This window comes from Triturus cristatus, chromosome 4_2, assembly GCF_964204655.1.
Source record: "Triturus cristatus chromosome 4_2, aTriCri1.1, whole genome shotgun sequence".
NCBI classification, from domain to species: Eukaryota; Metazoa; Chordata; class Amphibia; order Caudata; family Salamandridae; genus Triturus; species Triturus cristatus.
In genome coordinates, this window is record NC_140586.1 from 568,025,867 (window position 1) to 568,045,343 (window position 19,477).

The 19,477-nt window shown below is 45.0% G+C and overlaps 1 protein-coding gene across 10 annotated transcripts in view; it reads left to right on the forward strand.

Moving 5' to 3' along the window:
* The window catches only part of HENMT1 (HEN methyltransferase 1), a 660,905-nt gene that overhangs the window by 273,552 nt on the left and 367,876 nt on the right, over positions 1-19,477 (forward strand). Inside the window, exon 2 of one of the 10 annotated variants that reach the window (XM_085602239.1) lies at positions 13,189-13,313. The exons of the other annotated variants lie outside the window; for them this stretch is intronic. The gene's annotated coding sequence lies outside the window, so the exon portion shown is untranslated. The remainder of the gene's footprint in view (positions 1-13,188; positions 13,314-19,477) is intronic. 10 annotated transcript variants of the gene reach the window in all.

Genomic DNA, 19,477 nt, shown 5'->3' on the forward strand with positions numbered 1-19,477 from the left:
AGGAAGTGGTGGAGGTGGGTACCTATCTCCATCCTCCTCTCCTCCTTCCTCATCTGATTGGTCATCACCATTTTCAGATGGTTGCGCCTTTGCATACTCAGCCAGCAGCACCTGAAGGTTTTGTTTGGTTGGATTGGGGCCCATTGGTATGTTTTTAATTTTACATAAGGACCTTACTTCCTTGAAAGACAAGTGAAGGTAAGGGGTGAGGTCAAGCTCCTCAACCATGTCCTGTATGTCATTATGGTTATCTTCACTAGTAGCTGGGTTCTTATTTTGACACATTCTAACAAAAAAGTTCTAACCCCTCTACCCTTGACTACAGTGGCTTTTGATGTTCTAAAATTCTAAATGGACTTAAGCAAGGCCCTAACAAGACTTTTAGTAGTTTCGTAAAAATGTCAATTTCAATTCTAAAGGCAATTTAAGAGATCTGTTGTGTAATCGGGTGGTAACCAAGTAGTCCAACCAATGCAAAGTTGTATATCCCACCGCTGATCCACCATAGTAGGAAACCGGCACTATATATACTACACCAAAATGAGGTATGGTGTGTGTAGAGTCCAGGTGACCCCAGAGGTTAAAGCTAGATAGACCCTTAATCTCCATTTGTGGTAGAGTGGTCGAGCAGTAAGGCAGTATCAGAGGACATTGTTAAGCATTTGATGTACACACTCAGTCAGCAAATGAATTCACACACTCAAGAACTGAACTCTAGGCCAATTGTTTTTGTATAAAAAAATATACTGTTTTATTTTTAGAACCAAGCAAGCCTGGCACAGGTAAGCATGAAATACTTTACAGTAATAAGTTGCTGATTGTAGAACAGTTTGAAAATGCAATAGACATTGTACTTTGTTTGATTTACAGGGGATGCAGTAGGTTGCAATACTTAGCAAATACAGTACATTGAAATGAATAGGCTTTTTCAGTTAAGTTACTTTTTACGTTACTTTTCTAACTCAGTGCTGGATACCTAGCACTGGGACATTTCCTGCAAACAGGTAAATAAATACGTTTTGGTAATTCGTGCAATTTTGAAAGAATATTTTTAGATTTCAAAACTCCACACTTGGAAACTTTTCGGAAGAAAATTGTCAATGTTATCCTATGGAGGAAAACAGGTTATCGGTTCACAGGTAAGTTATCGACTGTGGGAGTTAAGGTTCTGGGGTTAGACTCGGGGTTCCCCCAGGGTCAGGGATGCACTCTTGTTGCACCCTCAGTGGCATTAGGGCGGCCGGGTGCAGAGTGTTGAGGCCCAATGTTATCCAATAGGGGATGGGGCTTCCGGTTGGTGGCTGCTGGCAAGCAGGCCACAGGGTTGTGGGAGCAAAGCTCCTAGGGTTTAGGTCAAGGCAAATGGAGAAACAAAGTAGCACAAAAGGTGCCCCTCAGCGGCACTGGGGCGGCTGGGTGCGGGGTGCTGTTTAGAGGTTGGGTGCCCTGTTGTTTTCAATGGAGAACCTCCGGTTTGCGAAAGCACTGCAGGCAGGGAGACTAAGGACTTCTGGGTGCGGCCACCACTTCGAGAGGTAAGTTGGGAATTTAGGGGTTGGTTAGGCACCGTCGGTTTGGGAACACAAGGCCGTGGGGCAACGGGTGCAGGGGTGCCTTTTGGGGTCAGATCTTCTTACCAGCTCCGGGTCGCGGTCAGGGGGGCCTTCTGGATTTAGGCTGCAGACTTCGGCTGGAGGCTTGAGGCAGGTAAGGGGTCTCCGGATCTCGGGTCAGGATTGCCGGGGTGACCTCCTCGTGGTGTTTTTCCGCTCGGGCCAGGTTCGGCGGGTGCAGAGTGGGCTGGATTCGCGGTCTCCGGCTGCTTCCAGAGGTTGCAGTTGAACAAATCTAGTGTTCACGGGAGAAGTAATCTTTGGAAGTGAAGGCAGGCAGGTCCTCTGGGGTTTTTGAGGTTGCTGGCTGCAGGACACACTGGGATATCACAGGGGAGGGGAGACAGGCCTGTAGGGCTTTGGGCCAAGTCAGTGGGCGTCTTCCTCTTGTTAGCTGGCTGCACGGCTGTTCAGTCTTTCTTTTCTTCTTGTCGTTTCTGGATCTGAGGAAGCAAGGTTCAAGGTGCCCCCAAATACTAGATTTAGGGACGTTACATGTAGGTAAAGGGCAGGGTCCAATGAGTCCCTTCCCTGGGGTGGGTACACCCCCTATTGTGCCACCCTCCAGTGGGAGGGTGGCAGGAGCCTGTCCCTGGTTGGTTGGTCCTCAAGATGGCGGGGACTCAGAGTTGTGCTTCACCTCGCCTCCCCCACCTGAGGGGTAGAGTTGGCAGAGGTGGGCATACCTCTCCCTCACTTGGTTTTCCCAACGGTTCTCCTGCCAAAAGTGGGGGGTAGAACCAGTGGGGACCAGTTGCTGAAAGCAGCAAATGGTCTGGGGAGGCCCCAAAGGCGGCATGCCTTTGAAGCTTCCCCTTCGTGAACACTGCCCATCCTGGGGGAGGAGGCTTGGCACCTCGTCCCAGGATGTGCATTGTTTCAGGCCCCAGAGAGCAGCAGGCTCTCGAACCAGGGGTCCAGAAACGTGTCTGGTGGTGGCAGCTGAAAGCAGCAACTCAGCCTGGACACAAGTGGTGGGTTAGTTTTCAGGGGGCATCTCTGAGATGCCCTCTGTGTACATTTTTCATTAAAACCCAAACTGGCATCAGGGTGGGTTTAATGTGCTGAGAAGTTTGAGACCAAACTTTTCAGTTTTCAGTGTAGCCATTATGGCGCTGTGGAGTTCATAATGACAAGCTCCCAGCACCATATGCTCTTAATGGCAGCACTGCACTTAAAATGTCTAAGAATGGACTTAAACACTGTAGAGGTACAGGGTTCATGCACCTGTACCTTCACCACTGGCATAGGGCACCCAGCTAGGGGGGTGACTGATCTATGCCAGGGCAGTGGGTTGTAGGCATGGCACACAGGGATGTGTGCCATGTCGACTCTTCACTTTGTTCTGCACCAAAACACGCAGCCTGCAAAGTCAGTGTGTGTGTGTAAAGGTACAGGGCCTCTAAGGGTGGCACAATAAGTGCTGCAGCCCTTGGACGACTTCCCTGGTCACAGTGCCCTGGGTACCTGTGGTACCATTTACCAGGGGCTGACCTGTGGTCAGAGATGCCAATTGGGTTAGTTTTGGGGAAGGAACACAGGCCCTGGGAACCTGCTTGGCAGGGACCCAGGGCACACCAAGAAAAAGTGCATGAGTAGTCTGGCAAAAAGGGGGGGTGTTACTGCAACAGAGACCCACTTTCCTAGGCCATTCTGCTCTGGTCGAACCAGCGTGGCCCAGAACCTACCCTGATTCCCTTCGCTTCCCCTATTAAGGTAATTGCAATAGTGGTAGTGACAAAGTTGTTCAACTATTAGGTATCTATATTTTTATTGTTGCCTAACTGCATCTTCGTTGCATGGTTTGAGACCACTACTAGTTCAAAGATGTATATCTTTTTTCCAATGTCAGCAGCTCAGTATCTAATGCTTTCTGGATCCCAATTCTCTTACCCATACAGTTGCCCCTTATTACTACTTTAAGTGCCTCCCACTCAAGAAGAGCATTTGAGGCTGTGACTTTTTTATGCTTGGAAAAAGTCAGAGAACGCTTCATTAAGTCTCTTAAAAAGGGGAGGGGGGGGGTCAGTTAGCGCATTGGGCTCCAATGTCAAAGTGGGCACCGGGTGAGCTGCCTGCCCACCTGTTTCAACACCAAGGGAAGGTTATGATCAGCTAACGTCCGTCCGAAGTGTTCCGTTCTCCTAATTAGAACACACAATGGGAGAAACATAGTGTCTTATTGTCGCGAACATGGATATCGCTATGTCCTGAATAATATGAGTTAGCAGCTGTCCTACCATGATGCATCTGCCAAATGTCGACTAGTTCCTAGTTATTGAGCCAGCAGAGAAATCCTTAGCCACGCTGATGGATTGCCCCCCAGGTACTGGTGGCGTGGAATGGTCTAGATCCACCTCACCAACAGGGTTACAATACCCGGTAAGTAGGAATGGATAGTTTGCCACTTGCCCCACTTGTTGAAAGAGGGAGTAGAAGACGTCCCACTGGTCCTGGTTCCGACAAGTATGCTCCCTAATAAGATGTTATGGCCACCAGGACTCATCGCCCTGCCTTACCGTGTACAGTCCTAGTGTATGATGGGCACCCCCAGCCTAACCCAGATCAATGTCATTCTCACATATGCAGTGTGTGTTATTGGGAACTGCTGGCCCCTCCATCTACATTGTAGGTGGGCTACTTCTAGGACGTTCAGGTGTGTTTCTTTGAGGCATGCAATGTGGACATCCCTCCACCTGATGTAAACTAGTTCTTTGGCTCTTTACCGTAGAGCCCAAGCCTCTCACATTCCAAGTAAAGCGGCTATAAGTTTCCAGATCACTGCCCTTATTACTTTGGGACTACTGGATACCTCCATTAAACCCAAGTAAGTGCCATCCAAAATCGAACCTGACTTAGGGAAACAACATGTGTAAACTTGTGAACCCAACTGTCACTCCCCAGGGCGGGGTAGCAAAGGCTTCCCACCCAAAAAAAAGCAACTGTAAACATTCTTGTTCAGCAGACATTCCTAATATAAACCGATTACATTGGGGTGCAAACTAAGTATAGGGCCATTTCCTTGGTCTCATGCCCTTCCATCCCACCTACTCGCAATGGTGGTGTATAGTCCCTCCCACCTTCAACGTGTCATGCATACCTGCCAGTTCAGAGAGTTCCGTGGTATCTGCAACCCCCACAGTAGCCAGGGTTAATGTCAAGGTGAGGTGTCCATTTGATACAGCTTGCCCGGTGCCAAGTGCCCACCAGAACGTTCATGTTGGCGGGTCCAGCTCCATCCATCAAAGGTCCTCTGCGGTTCAGGGTGTGATCTGTGGGAGCGCTTCCTCGATTGCAAAGATCCCCTCAGAGCCTAATTCAGAGGACCTTGGGTCAGATCCCATGGTCCTCTCAGCATCAGAATGTCACCTGTTTCCAATCTCCTCCACTGCGAACACAGCAGTTGCTCGATCCCACTCCAGCTGATGTCTTGTCTGGCAGCTATCCTTGTCAAGAGATGCTTGTTCTATTGTTTCGTTATCCATGTGAGGGAGTGGGTGCGGTTGCGTCCGTGGCTCTCAAGTATCCATGCCGTTTTTATACTTTTCAAGACAGTCCCATGCCGCCGCTGGGTCACGGCAGAATATGAAAGTGCCATTCAAAATCATCGTCCATTTGGCAGACAACATCAGGGCTTATCCTAAATTCTTCTCTCTGAGTTCTTTTCTTTTTAAACTGAAAGGAAAGAATTTCTTTTAGCCTGTACTACCATAGTGTAGTATGGAAACATCGAAACCAAGGCATTTTCAACTCTGAACGACCCTTTCTCCTGATTATCTGAATGAGTAGATCAGGTCCTGGTAGTGCAGGAGCTTGGCTACCACTGTCCTAGGAGAGTTTCCTTTTGAAGGGTTACTGGTCAGTAATTTCTGTGCTCTCTCAAAAGTGAAGACTGCAAGAGTTTTTGGGGCATATGCATTGTTCCAGGTATCAGTCATGTCCGAGCGCTCAACTTATCAGGGATAGCTACCATTCGTATTTTGTTTCTCCTTTGCTGTGCCTCTGCATTTTCCGTCCACCTTTCTAACGGAGAGACATGATTAGTGAGGATCTGTTCCTAGGCCTGTGTTGCATTGGCTCCTGGTCATCAAGGCTTTCTTCAGTAGCTTTAACTGGCCATTCATTGCTGAATACTGGGAGGGCCTGGTGGGGCCCGACGCCCAGGACATATTGTTTGTGGTCAAGAGCAACAAGTTTTCATGTGTATTTTGTCCTTGGGACAAGTAGGCCCAACCCCCTACAGCACAAACCATTGGGCTGCCAATTTGCAGTACCACATTATGGCTCAGGGAAGGGCACTGTCTGCAGTTAAGGTAATATTTTTGTCCCTATGTTAATGCTGTTCAAACTTGTATTTATGGTTCATTAATTGAAAGCCTTTAATGTTAGGGTGAGCGCTCTAAGTAAATGTTGTAAGCTCTGACTGCACTATTAACAGTGGTTTCAATATAAAAATGTGTACACACGTTTTCAAAGTTTAGCAATATGAGGCTATGCATAATGCACCCAGAGTGCTCTGTGATTTGATGCAAATATTTCCAGAAACTTGAAAGCAAGACTGATGATTCTTCACTTTCAAAATAAAATGAAAGCAGGAAAACAAACAGTTTGATAACTACTGTAAAATGTCAGGTACTATTTCTTTGCAGTATCATTTCGTAACGTGATGCATGCTAGTGTTTCCTAAGAATATTCATAATGGAAAATCAGTGTAACCAGTTTCAATAAGATTATGAGAAACAAAAATAAACAAGAATTGGCAAAGCCAGTAGGTCTGAAATTGGTGGTCAGCTTTTTAGTTTTGTCAATGTGTGACTTGTTTTTGCATGGTTTTTTGTAAAACCTTATTGGTGTGGGAGCTGCTGGGCCCTCACCATTATAACACACATTGGCAAAAGCAAAAATAATTTTTGGTCTCAAAAAGCACACACTGCCACAGTAGTTACTGGCACTGAACAAAACTACTTTGAGTGCCAATATGGTCCTTGTGAAAGAGCAGACTGCTGTCACTCACAGTGAAGCCAGCCGATATATATATAGAGAGAGAGACAGAATTTTAATAAACAAAAAAGGTCACAATCCATGCCAGACCATGGGGCCCAATTATTAAAGAAAGTCTCAAAAGTGCACCCATGGTATATGTCCTTGCATTAAGTGCAGCTATACGGCTTTCGTGAATTCCCAGGAATTTACCGAAGTAGGACAAGAAATAGTACTCCAAGAAAATATTTGTGAACTGCATTTTGGCATGAGCAAATATGCATATGTAGATTTGCTCATGCGAAAATATGAGTGTTTGCAATTTCACTTTCCCTCCAACCACTTTCTTACCAACTCTAGAAGAAGGTATACGTCTGCCATTGTCAGGAGTAAATTTCCAACATTTCTCAGTATGGGAAAAGATTAGAGTTGTTGAAAACCCTTAAACATGAAAGTTAGTAGGTTTGCACAGACTCAGAAGAGCATTTTAACCCTGGAACTATTGCTTACCACTACCTTCAGCCCCAGTATGTAGATCTACGGAAACGTGGCAACATAAGAGGATTGCTAGTATTCAATCCCTTACTATGGTAGGAGCCCTGGCATAATCAGAGAGGCTATATCAGAGCTCTTATATAATTAGATTACTGCCATAATTTGTCGCTGTACTACATGGCACCAAAGGGGAAAGTAGATTTTGTTACAGGACAAGTAGATTCATGAAGCAACCTGCCCCTGGGACAAGTAGATATGTTATTAAATTCCACACCCCTGCGTAGGCCTAGGGGAACACTTTCTGGCATCTCCTCAGTCATGCAGCTGGTGTGCCAGTCTAGAAATCACGCCCGGTTTGCCCCTTCCATACATTCCTCCACTGTGAGATGTCCGCTGTGTCCTGTGCACAACCTCATAGGCTCGTAACACTCGCTACACCAGTGCCATATTGTGTTTGTCAGTGCGGGGTACCAGTGCTGCACTAGCTTGACGCGACTCCTGTTGTTACTTAATGTCGTCTCTCTGGGACCTTCCCTTAGCTGCAGTGAGACTTTTGTGGCAGTATATTGGGTCTCTCACAATTATTTTTGACATCTTAAAGAGGGATTAGGAGGGCCCGACCTGGTAGCTCAAGCCTGTTCCGCCAGCCTTATGCAGGGATAGTCACGCCACCCACACCACCCCCAACCCTCCCTCCAATCCCCCCTCCGTTTTGCTGCCTCTCCATATGGTGTTTTCTTTAGTCTGTTTTCTCACTTCTGAGTGGGACTATCACTGACTTGTGTTTCAAACTAAGTGTACACAATGACAAGAAGTGTATAAAGATGTAATTTTGCACATGTGAGACTGCATTGGGTACTACCTGTCCCAAGGACCATCGAGCTCCTGGAATGGGGCTGAGGAGGCAAGATACTCCCCCTGACTTTAGCGCCATAAAGTACACATCGGACTTCCACTGTACAGGGTGGGTGCAGACATGCCTCGGCCAAGGACAGGCATGTCTGCAACAGTAAGAGACCGGGTTAGGACACCCCTTCTTTGGTTTTGTTAATTTGGATTTATAGAACCCTAATGGTTTTTAAATAGGTATTACTCAGGAGTTATTATAATTAGATCGTTGTCACCGTTACTTTGGGATTGGAGTTGGTGGCTGAACTATTTGGATATTCTGTGTTCTAGTTTGATGTTTTAAACTTTTACTTTTGTATTCTTGGAGCTATAACATGGGAAAGAGAAAAACTGCTGAACCCTTGCAGGTCAGTAACAAGCTTCCCGATAGTGTAATGCATTCCACTGAGAATTGCACATTGCAGCAAATTAATCACTTTAGTGAAGAACTGGAAGCTATTCTTGGTAAAGGTAGTGCGCATACCATCGGGTAAAGGTCAAGAGATAAACATACACACTATTATAAAATGAAAACACATTTAAGCAATCCTAGTAACCTTCAGAGCCCGGCTGAGTCTGTTAGTATTTCATTGATCGTCCCTAACTCTCCTTTGAGGCTCATACAGAGCTCACCCAAGGCACCTGCAATTTACTTACAATTAGAGCCTCCTTCTACCAACCAATTAGTGCATGCTATTAGCAGAGATCAAATAGTAAACTACCAGCACCAGGCGGAAATTTCTATTCCTTGTAGTAATAGATTTGCTCCTTTAGGTTCCCTGATAGCAGTATTCAAGCTATACCTGTACCTATCCATCCAGAAAAGGAAATGAATGAGGTTTTTTATAAAAATTAAACTTGAATATTTCATCAAGAACTTGAGTGATGTGAAATCTAGGGTTTCCGAGCTTAATCACAGGCTACAGGTAGCCTTAGAAAGAGGTGTATTTTTCAACGCAGTAATCCCGATTGATCTAAAGGAGGGCTCAAAGAGGGATCCCACGCTAAATGCTAACTCTAAAGATAAACTCAAGAAATGCCATCCATCAACAAATTTAGGGTTACTACCCACTATTATCCCCAATGGGGGCTGGAGTAAGGGTAATACACACACTTACAAATATTACCCTTTTGTACCACCTACTATGGGTAACCTAGAGGAGAGAAGTTGGTTCACTCTCTGAAGTACAAATGATCCATGGTGGCGTCATACATATTCCTCCCGTAAAAACTGTGCCTTCACTTGCAATAACACAAGAGACCTAGGCCCTACTGTATTCCTGACCAACGTCCAAAAGCTAAATACTAGCTCATTTATTAATAAAGTGATCCATTGGATCAGACATGACTGCAATTGATATTCCCTTGTACGCTCCAACTTTATATATATACAGAGCACATATCCAGTAATACAGATCAATTCGATTTTATCAAACTGATCCTAAATGATAATAAGCTAGTAGAAGGTTTGATTACCCTTGAAGCACGTACAACGCCACCGTTTGGCTCCAAAATTTGGATTAAACTTAATTTTACACAGGTCTCCATTTCTGATTAGGCAGATTTGTAGCCTGAATGTTGGACGGCGTAACGATAATACGATTATTCAGTGCAAGATGTATCTAATGTAAGAGTGATCGATTGACATACAGTTATTACCATAATGCACTGTTTATTCATCTGCCCTGCACATATGGGTTTAATAAGAGAGAAAGGAGATGCAAAATAGAGTATTGGTGTAAACGTGGTCCTGATTATTGTACAGGTCCCAATTAAGACATCTGGCTCAAGCGTCCCTTCCTTGGGTATGGGTGAAGATATTTTGGTTAATCCTAGTAATAGCTTACAGATGTTATCTTGGAATATAGCATGGTAGTTGCGGAATTTAGATGACCAGGAGTGGGGTGACTTTTTTTATAAACATAATTTCTGTTTGGGCCTTGGAACTGATGCACAGGGTGGCTTTGACAACCTATAGTAGAATTTTCAACAAATTCAGGTCATCTGGTTGTTGGGGTGCTTGTTCGTGCAAAAATAAACGTAAAATGTGTAGTCAGTAAATTGGAGATAAATACTCCATATATTTTAGCATTAAACATATGGACAAATAAGGTGCTCTCTATAAATATATATAAAATTTACAATCACTCCATGCCAAGAAACAATGTGGCTCCTACTTTATCTATTTTGGACCAACATCTGTCCTACATTAATAACAGACATCCTATTCTTTGTGCTGGAGATTTTAATGTCGTCTACGAACCATTAGAATGTCTGAATAATTTTATAGTCCAAGAAAAAAAAGTTTTAGGAATTTGCACGCTTCACGTTGATCGTATTAAGGCTCCTCCATCAGTCACTTTTTAACTTGCCTGTAAGATATGGACTGCGGGCATGTAACGGCTGTTCATTGTTCGATAAGGAGAAGTCATACACATTTACTCCAGGATCCTTTAGAAGTAGATGAGACTACTTTTTTCTGGATATCCAGCTTTGACAATATTTAGTCAATTGTAGGGTTCTAAGTAACAGGAATAGCGATCACAGCACTCTCCTACTTATTTTGACCGAGGATGTAATCTGTCAGTAAAGAATAGGCAGATGAAAAAAGCCCCAATAATTGGAAACAATAGGTCATTAAAGTGAAAAAAAATCAAAAGCAAACCAGCAATTCTTGAGCAAATTTATCAATCTTTTAACATCATTTTTACTCCCTATATTGATCTCAACAACTGTGCCACTCCCCTCAATGAGATTAATAAGTATTTATTTGGCATTTTGAAAGAATTATGTTCAACAATGACTAGAACTTCCCTTCCTTTGCCATGTAGCTCAATCCCGTGGTATACTAGATACTGTAGCAAGTCTAAAATATCTCTTGGTTCAGCAAGAAAATCATGTATGCCTTCTGTTATTAGAGAAGCAAGAGCCAATTAGAGATGTACTTTAGACGTCAGCAAGAGGAATTGGGATGAAGAATATTGGGCAGATCTTCTTGAAGCTGTTAAAAGGAATTATAACAAAGCATATTGTTGCACATGGGAGCCAGAATGGCAGCATTGCCACAAAACCTCATATACAGTCTAAAATTTGGGAAAACTATTTTTCAAACCTTTACTCCAATGCACGAGTGAAGCCACTGTAGTCCATGCTGACTTCATGTCCAACCCTCTAATTCCAACTTTAGGAATCCATATTTCCTATGTTTCACTCTGAAACTTTAAAAGCAATTGAAATTGTGAACACAGGGAAGGTTCTGTGTTTAGATAGAATTCTGAGGGATATTTATAGATCAGAGCTGGAAGTATGGGACCTATACATAAATGTGTTGTTTAATAGAATATTTTGTGGAGCTAACATTCCTTAGTCTTGGTGTGGGTCGGTAATTATACATGTCTTTAGGAAAGGTGAAAGAAGCACATCAGTGAACTATAGACCAATTAGTCTGATTGACCATTTACATAAAATATTTGCCAGACAGTTGCTTTTCAAGGTATCAGAGTGCATAAATGAGACACAGATTTTATCACCTTACCAAGCGGGTTTTAGGAGCCAAGCCAGTACAATCAGCCAAGTTTTTAGGGGTGTCTTAATTAGTTGGAAGTGTCCCAAATAAAAAAAAGAAACCATTGAATGTGGCTTTAGTTGCTTTGAGGGTAGCACCTAGTCCCTAGGAACAAACTTTGGGACATTCTCGAGTCAGTGGGCTTACTGGGAACTTTTCTAGATTTTATAATTGGGCTTCATGAAAATAATTTTGCCCAAGCGAGGTGGGGTAAGCATGGAGAGATAACCGATCGCATCCCTGTAGAACACGGTGTGCATTTTTGTTCCAACTTTGTTGTCTGTATATAGGAATGAGGCCATAGACTTCTTAAATAATTGTGTTGAGATACTCGTATATTGAATGGCAACCGTGAACCTGCACTTCTGTTTGCGGATGACATCCTTATTCCACGTACCCCCATGGGCTTGCAGAGTTTATGTAATAAATTCACGAATTCTTGTGCTCTGAGGTGTTTGGAGATTAATGTAATCAAAACCAAATATATGACTTATGGGGCACACAAATATTTTAGGAGGTGAGTGAGAATGGGTGGACAATTTTTGAATACGGTAGATAAGTTTGACTACCTGGGAATAGGGATGGATAATTCACTTTTATGGAAAGTTCAAGCACAAAAGAGCAAAGCACTGCTGCTTCATGTAGCATCAGTTGTTAGGAATATGTACAGGGCAACAACCTCTCTGTCTTTATCGAGGGCAATTGAGGTGTACAGAGCCAAAGCACAAAAGCAGCACTGTTTGGTGCAGAAATATGGGGAGCAATTAACACTTGACCTGTCCCAATGTGAGACTGGTTTGATAAGATCCTTGCTGAATCTACCCCAATGCACTCTATCTATTCCACTCTCTTTTGATCTTGGGGTGAGGAGGTTTGGAGATTTGGCAGCTCAAGATCCCCCTCTTCTGGATGCGAATATGGCTCACACCTGAGATTTCCTCTTACAGGAAAGGTCTTGAAGAAATTTTGATTTTGGATAAGGACCATAAGTTGCCAGGGCTTGCCCATGTTAAAATCCTGGATAATAATCTTGGGATTGGAAATATTTTGGCACATTCCCTTGTTGATTACAAGAGTATTGAGATTGACTGCAGTCAATACTTTATTATACTTTCATAAGCTAGCCCCTTTTTTGAAAGTTTCATGTATGTTCTCTCCCCCCAACAGCCCAAGACACGTATGTTACGTTTCAATATGGAACTCTGTTAATTATCAGCTTTGTATATAAGTGGGCAGGTCTTACTGATTCTTCTGGCACATTGTAATAATATATTGGAAAATGTTGATCATATTTTTTTTTGTTCGGCTTACAAGCACACGAGGAGAAAGTGGATAAGACTATTTTGTCTGAACTTGGGACTCAGCCAGTATACCATAGCTTCTAGAGTGGTATTTACTGAAGCGAGCAAGCATATTGTTTTTACCCTCAGTACATTGCTGTTTGGCTTCGAAGGAAGCAGTAAGGGCTTTCTTTTTAAAACAAATCCAGCTATAATGATTGTTTGAAAATATTTATATTATAATATATTTTAAATGTATTTTTTCTGTTTGTGTTTTTTATGGGGTACATCCCCAAAATGAACATATAGATTCATTTTGCACAGCAACTAATTACATGAATACAAGTAATCTTATTGCATTATTCAGATACATTTGCTGAACAGCTTCTAAGATAGAAGGCTGCTGGAACCTAAGCCACTGACCTGGAGAAGGGAGCCTAGATAAGGTAGCAACACTGGAAGCAAAATCCTGGGAAAGAAGCGAAACCAGAGGTAATGACACAGTCAAAACAAAATTCAAAATCACAATCCAACGTACTGGCCAACAAGTTCAAGCACAGAGGAAACCCATAAGGAGGAAATCAAGAAGTGAGAGGGTTGCTGAGTCATTTAATGGTCTAGGGCGACAAGCAGTAAAGCCATGCAATGCAGGAAGCTGCCAGGCACCTCCCCAAGGCAAATAGTGTTCTAAAAAGCACTGCTGCATACAATGCCCCAGATGTTACTCCTCGTGACCTCCATTCTGTCTAGCTGTCAGCACCCCAGCCGCTATAGACAGGGCCGCCACAACCTTACAGGAGTGTTGATCCAAGTCTCTCTCTGCCATCTCCCAGGAAAACATTAAAGCCTAAGTTTGCCTTGCCTATTCCTGACAAATTGCGCCATTTTTTGTGATAGTTGACTTGTCGTGACTAGGGGTGTCCCCCATACCACAGATAGACAGATGATAATGGATCTCAGACACTTGTATACTTTAAGAATCGGACAAACATTATCCCAACATTACCCTTTCAGGCTCTTCATAGTGACATCCAGACATCCGGCACTAAGGAATTGGACACCGAATGTAGGAGGAGAACACATCATTCTCTCTGGCGTTCGTGAATGGGCATTGACCAATGTCTCCTGAAGTGGAAGACAACGGGAGTGGAGAAGGGAGAATCACCGAGAAGTTTGAATGGCAGGGTGAGATGACTGAGAATGCTAGCGCTTTCAGCCTGGATCTCAAGATAGAAAAGGAGACTATCACTACAATTCCAAAAATAATCTCTTACAAACCCGATTGCGATTGCCCAGACCCTTATGCTGACATTCCATGTGTCTGTATGTGTGGAACATGTAGGGTAGTAGATCTTTCTCTGTATTGAGAGTCGGAGCACCAGGACCAGCTGGATCCATTTTGGACAGCTCCTAAATTAAAATGTAACAAGATAGAGGAGGATACTGGTTCCTCAAGTATTAATATGAATGGGCTGAATGGACTCTCCACAGGAGAGTGGAGGCACATACACTGAAGTAAATGAGAATGGAAATAGGAGTACCCTACGAAATTCAATGAAGACTTTATTACCAAAGGGATGATGATTAGTTCTACCTGAACACCATCATAGTTGGTTAGGGAAAGGGGTGAAACTGTAGTTTCTGTTGTTTAAGGGGAGTATTGAACCTATTCACAAACTGGATTTTGCCGTGTTTAATATTACTATAGTAGTACTACTTACATACTGCAAAATGCTATTCACATACCTTCATGCAGAGGTCTTCGTCTCTCCTGTCTTTTCTTTGCAAAGCTCTCTGCCCAGGCCTCCGAGATCTCTGCACTAATACGCCTATGTTTTAGGATTAAATCTGTTTTTATTAAAGAAAACAAAGTATCGGAACGGCAGCAGCAGCTGGCGCCTACAACCCTTCGGGCCGGCGGATCACAGCTCCTGTAAGTCAACCCCCCAGGATCCCAACCCGAACCCCATAGGCGGATCCCCTTTAAACACAGCATGTCGCCTACAACCCCTTGGGGCCGGCCGCGTCTTAACTGCAAGGTTCAAGCGGGTCTCCGAATTCTCCGCAGGGCGACTGACTGTTCTCCCCCCCGTGCTATCTAGTGGAGCCCGCCCGTGGGGAACCTCCCCGCCATGTGCTTACCCGGGAGGGAAATTCCCCTGGGAAGGCTAAGATTCCGTTCTGGGCGTAAGGCTTCGTGACCATGGTCTGCCCTAAAGGGCATCCCCCGCTTCGATACTTCCTGAACCAAAACAACAGGGAAGAACTGAAAACATTCCCCCAAACTTCCCCCCCACCTATCCAGCACCCCCACCCCTAACTACCCCGTCCCTCTGCCCTCCCCCCTCCCTCGTCGTCCAGTGCGTGTCGTCAGGCCTACCGGGAAATCACCCGCAGTCCCTCTCAGGTGACCCGTGTCAGTTGCCGTCAAGAGGCGTTCTCCTCCTGTGCGGCGAGCCTCAGAAGCCGAAGATAGCGTGGGCAGGTCAGTTCTCTAAATTCCGTGACCAGTAACGACTGGAACGGCTGCCATATGTTCGCAAACCGTTCCGCCTCGCCCGCTGCCGCCAGCGACATCTTCTCCATACCCAATACGTGCCACAGTCTGTGGAGCCAGCCCGTGACCGAGGGAGGCGTGGCCGTGCGCCAGTGTATCAGGATATTCTGAACCGTCGACCCCAATGCGATGGCTATCTGCCTCCCTCTGCGGGATTTCAAGGGGTACATCAGCTGATTCGGGAGGCCTAGCAAAACCTAGACCGGCAGGCGCGGCAGCTCGACTTCAAAGTGGGAGTCTACGTCGTCCAGTACCTCCTGCCAATAGGTGCCCAAGTGAGGGCAATCCCATAGGATATGCGTAAGCGTACCCACTTGTCCACATCCCCGCCAGCACGTATCCTCTTTACTATGATCCATAGCATGTATGCGTTCTGGGGTGTAATACCAATAAATCGAGACTTTAGTGAAGGTCTCTGTGAGGCCTGTGTGGTACGCCGAGTGGCGAGCCCTGTAGGCTATCTGTTCCCATTCCTCGTGGCTCAGGGCTCTGCCTAATTCCTTTTCCCATCGCTCCCTCCCTGGGTTATAAAAATGTGACGGGGGCGTTTGGAGAAACTGGTAGAGGTCGCTTATGAGCTTAGAATCCGAGGTCCGCGACAGGAGCCAGCGCTCATAAGGAAGGAATCGTCTGTCCGCCGACTCTCGAACCTGAGGGTGCAACGCCCAGTGGCGCGCCTGCGTGTAGCGCATCCTCTCGGTCTCTTGGAATGTATATACCTGTCGGAAGCTCCGAAAGGGAATCACCCGTTCCGTATCGTACAAATGACATAAAGCCCTGCAGCCCGCCGCCCGCCAGTGAGCGAACGCCCCCCGTTCCATCCCCAGGGTAAAATCAGGGTTATCCACCAGGGTTGTCAGCGGCGAAGGAAAGGTTGTGAGGCCGTGTGTGATGTTGGTGGCGTCCCATACCCACAGCGGGACTCGGTGATGAAGGAGGCGTATAGGTTAGCGGGGCGGTGCTCCCTACGCAGGAACGGCACCTCCTGTAGAGGCCTGCCCGCAACCGCCTGATCCTGGAAGAGCCAATGTTTGTCGGACTCCCACTTGCTCCATTCTACTAAATAGCGCAATTGTGTCGCTTGAAAATATTTGCGGAGGTCCGGAATACCTAGTCCGCCCGCCTCCGGTGCCAGCATCGAGAGCGCTCTCCTCATCCGAGGTTTCTTGCCCTGCCATATAAAGCGTGCGAGGTCAGCCTGCATTTTCTGGATCCATCCGGCCGGAGGCTGGAGCGGTAGCGCTCGGAACAGATACAAAATCTGGGGTAAAATCATCATCTTGACCGCTGCCACCCTGCCCAGCAGTGAGAGGGTGTCGCGGTCCCATCGGGTTAGTTCCCCCTGTATTTTCTTGCCCAGGGCGGCGTAGTTTGCCGCGACCATAGCGGGTAACGTGGGGGCCAACATAATTCCCAGATAGGGTACAGTATCCGACGACCAGACTATCGGCACCCGATGTTGTAAAAGAGTTCTGGTTGTCTGTGAGAGAGAAAGGTCTAGAGCTACCGATTTCCCCATATTCATTTTGAATCCCGCGACCTTCGCAAAAGCAGTTAGCTCCGTTATGCACGCCGGCAAGGCCCGCAGCGGGTCTTCGAGGGACAGTATGACGTCATCAGCGTATATCCAAAAAAATGGTCGGGTCGTGCACAGACCGGGCAAGTAGAAAAGGTGAAGAAATTGTCGGGTGCCACTGAGGTATCACTCTCATAACCCTGGGAGTGTGAAAAGACAAGCAAAATCTCATGCGTTGGCTGAACACAGGCAACGTCCCTCTGGGCACACCTCATTGAGCGAAAGCTTAAAGCATGTTTAATCCATCTGATTGTGGCATTGAGTGAAGATGCAGTAAATACTTGAAATCAAAACATTTATTGATCTCTCGGCTTTTCAAAATGCTTCATGTGCTTTAAATGCAATAACGATGATATTATACATGCTCCATATCATCTGGTTGCCATAATCCCAATGCATTTCGGGCCCATTTGGCCCTTCATCAGGGGAGTCTAAACAAAAAAAGATACACAACAATAAATGACTGTTTACAATGAGAAGTTACGCCATAAGACAAAAGCCAATGAAGGACCCTGCCAGCGAGTTTACAAAAAGTGCCAAAATACCATGGTGGCCACATTGTCATGTGCTACAATGCATAAATAAACTTGATAAAGACCGGAGGTGTATTGCTTTAATCAAAGAATAACCGAGGCGAGTTGCCAACGGTAACGAAAGAGGTGAACCAAAATGCCGTGTTTTGTGCTCAATAAAAATGACGAAGTGAGGAGGAAAAACGAAAAAAGGTAAACACAGCTACTATGCGTCTCATAAAAATCAAAACGAGAAAGTGAAACAAGTGCCAATAAAAGCTCCATACATAGTGAACTGACGTACATGCAACTAAACGCACAAGTGTTCCAGTTAAAGCAAGTGTTTACCTTGTGCTGATAATTCAGCTGTTCGAGCTGTAATAGTGCAGCGGTGCCGGTTTTCGGTCACGGAATGTGGGTAAAGCTGCTCGACAAACGGCGCGCATTTAAAGTGAAAAGGTGCCGGTGTAAACCGGAAGTGACGTGTGATGGTTAGTCCGCATAGCAGTTTAGAACTAGCGGAAATAGTCGGCGCCATGTTTCGAGTACCGGTGAACGAGCAAAAAAGCAAAGGATTAATAAGGTGTGAACAGAGAACAGGCAGTTTGTAAAATGGGTGAAAACAAAGAGTGTGCATAAAGATAAAAAATGTCGTGAAAATAATGGAAGTTAAAAAACTGCAAACATGCACATGCAACTGTACAGAATTTATAAATAGCAAGCGAATTCCAAGCGGTCATTGAGACCCTTCGGTTTCAAAGAGTCCAGTTTATAAATCCAGAAATTTTCGCGTTGCAGTAGAAAGGTGTCATTGTCTCTGCCCTCCATCTTTGATACAGTTTCCAAAACCAGGAATTTCAATTGCGAAATGTTGTGTTGTTTCTCTAGGAAATGAGCGGCCACTGCTGATTTCAAATTGCTGGTGCGTATATTGCTTTTGTGCTCCAAAATGCGCGTCTTGATCTTCCTTATTGTTTTACCAACATAAACCAGGCCGCAAGGGCATTTTAGTAGATAAATAACGTTGTTGGTGTCACAAGTGGCATTAACATGCAATTTGATGGGAGTACCTCTCATTGGGTGTGCAACTGAGTTGCCCCTGATGATGCTGTTGCAGTTGCTGCAGTTTAGACAGGGAACTGTCCCTCGGAACAGTGTGACGGGTGCATCAATCCTAGGGCGAATTAGCTCTTGAATGTTTTTACTCCTGGTATATGCAAACATCGGTGGATTGCTGAAGATGCCATTAAAATCAGTTTCAAACGTCAGCATTGGCCAATGTTTTCTGATTGATTGTTTAAACCTATGGCTCATGGTGGAAAACCTGGAAACCATGACCATGCGATTCTTTTCTCCACGTGTAGTGGGTTGTAACAGTCTCTCACGTGGCGTGTTAGCCACTTTTGTTATGGCGTTAGAAATGACCTCCTGAGGGTATCCACGGGTGGTGAAACGATGTGCCATGGCTTGAATTTGATCTTGTGATTCAGAATGATCAGACACAATTCTTTTCACTCGGAGTAACTGTGAAAATGGTAGGTGGTTCTTCAGTGCCGGTTGATGGAAACTGGTGTAGTGTAACAGGTTGTTACGATCGGTGTTTTTTGTAAACAAGGTGGTGGTGAGTTGATTGTCACGTATTGTCACCTGAACATCCAAATATGTTATAGTTGCCTCATGGAAACTGAAGGTAAATTGAATGCGGTCGTTGATCTGATTGAGATTTGTCAAGGCTGCCTTGAGAGAATCTAATGAGCCAAACCATAAGACGAAAATATCATCTATATAACGCAAGAATAGTCGTGCATGTTCCTTCCATGTGTCCAAACTCAGAATGAATTTATTTTCAAATGCATGCATGAACAAATTCGCGTAGGTAGGTGCGGCACAATTGCCCATCGATGTACCAGTGAGCTGTAGGTAAAAGTTGTTGTTCCATCTGAAATAGCTTTGATAAAGTGTGAAGGTGAGGAGTTCCATCAAGAACACTTGTAGATCATGGTCCAGATCA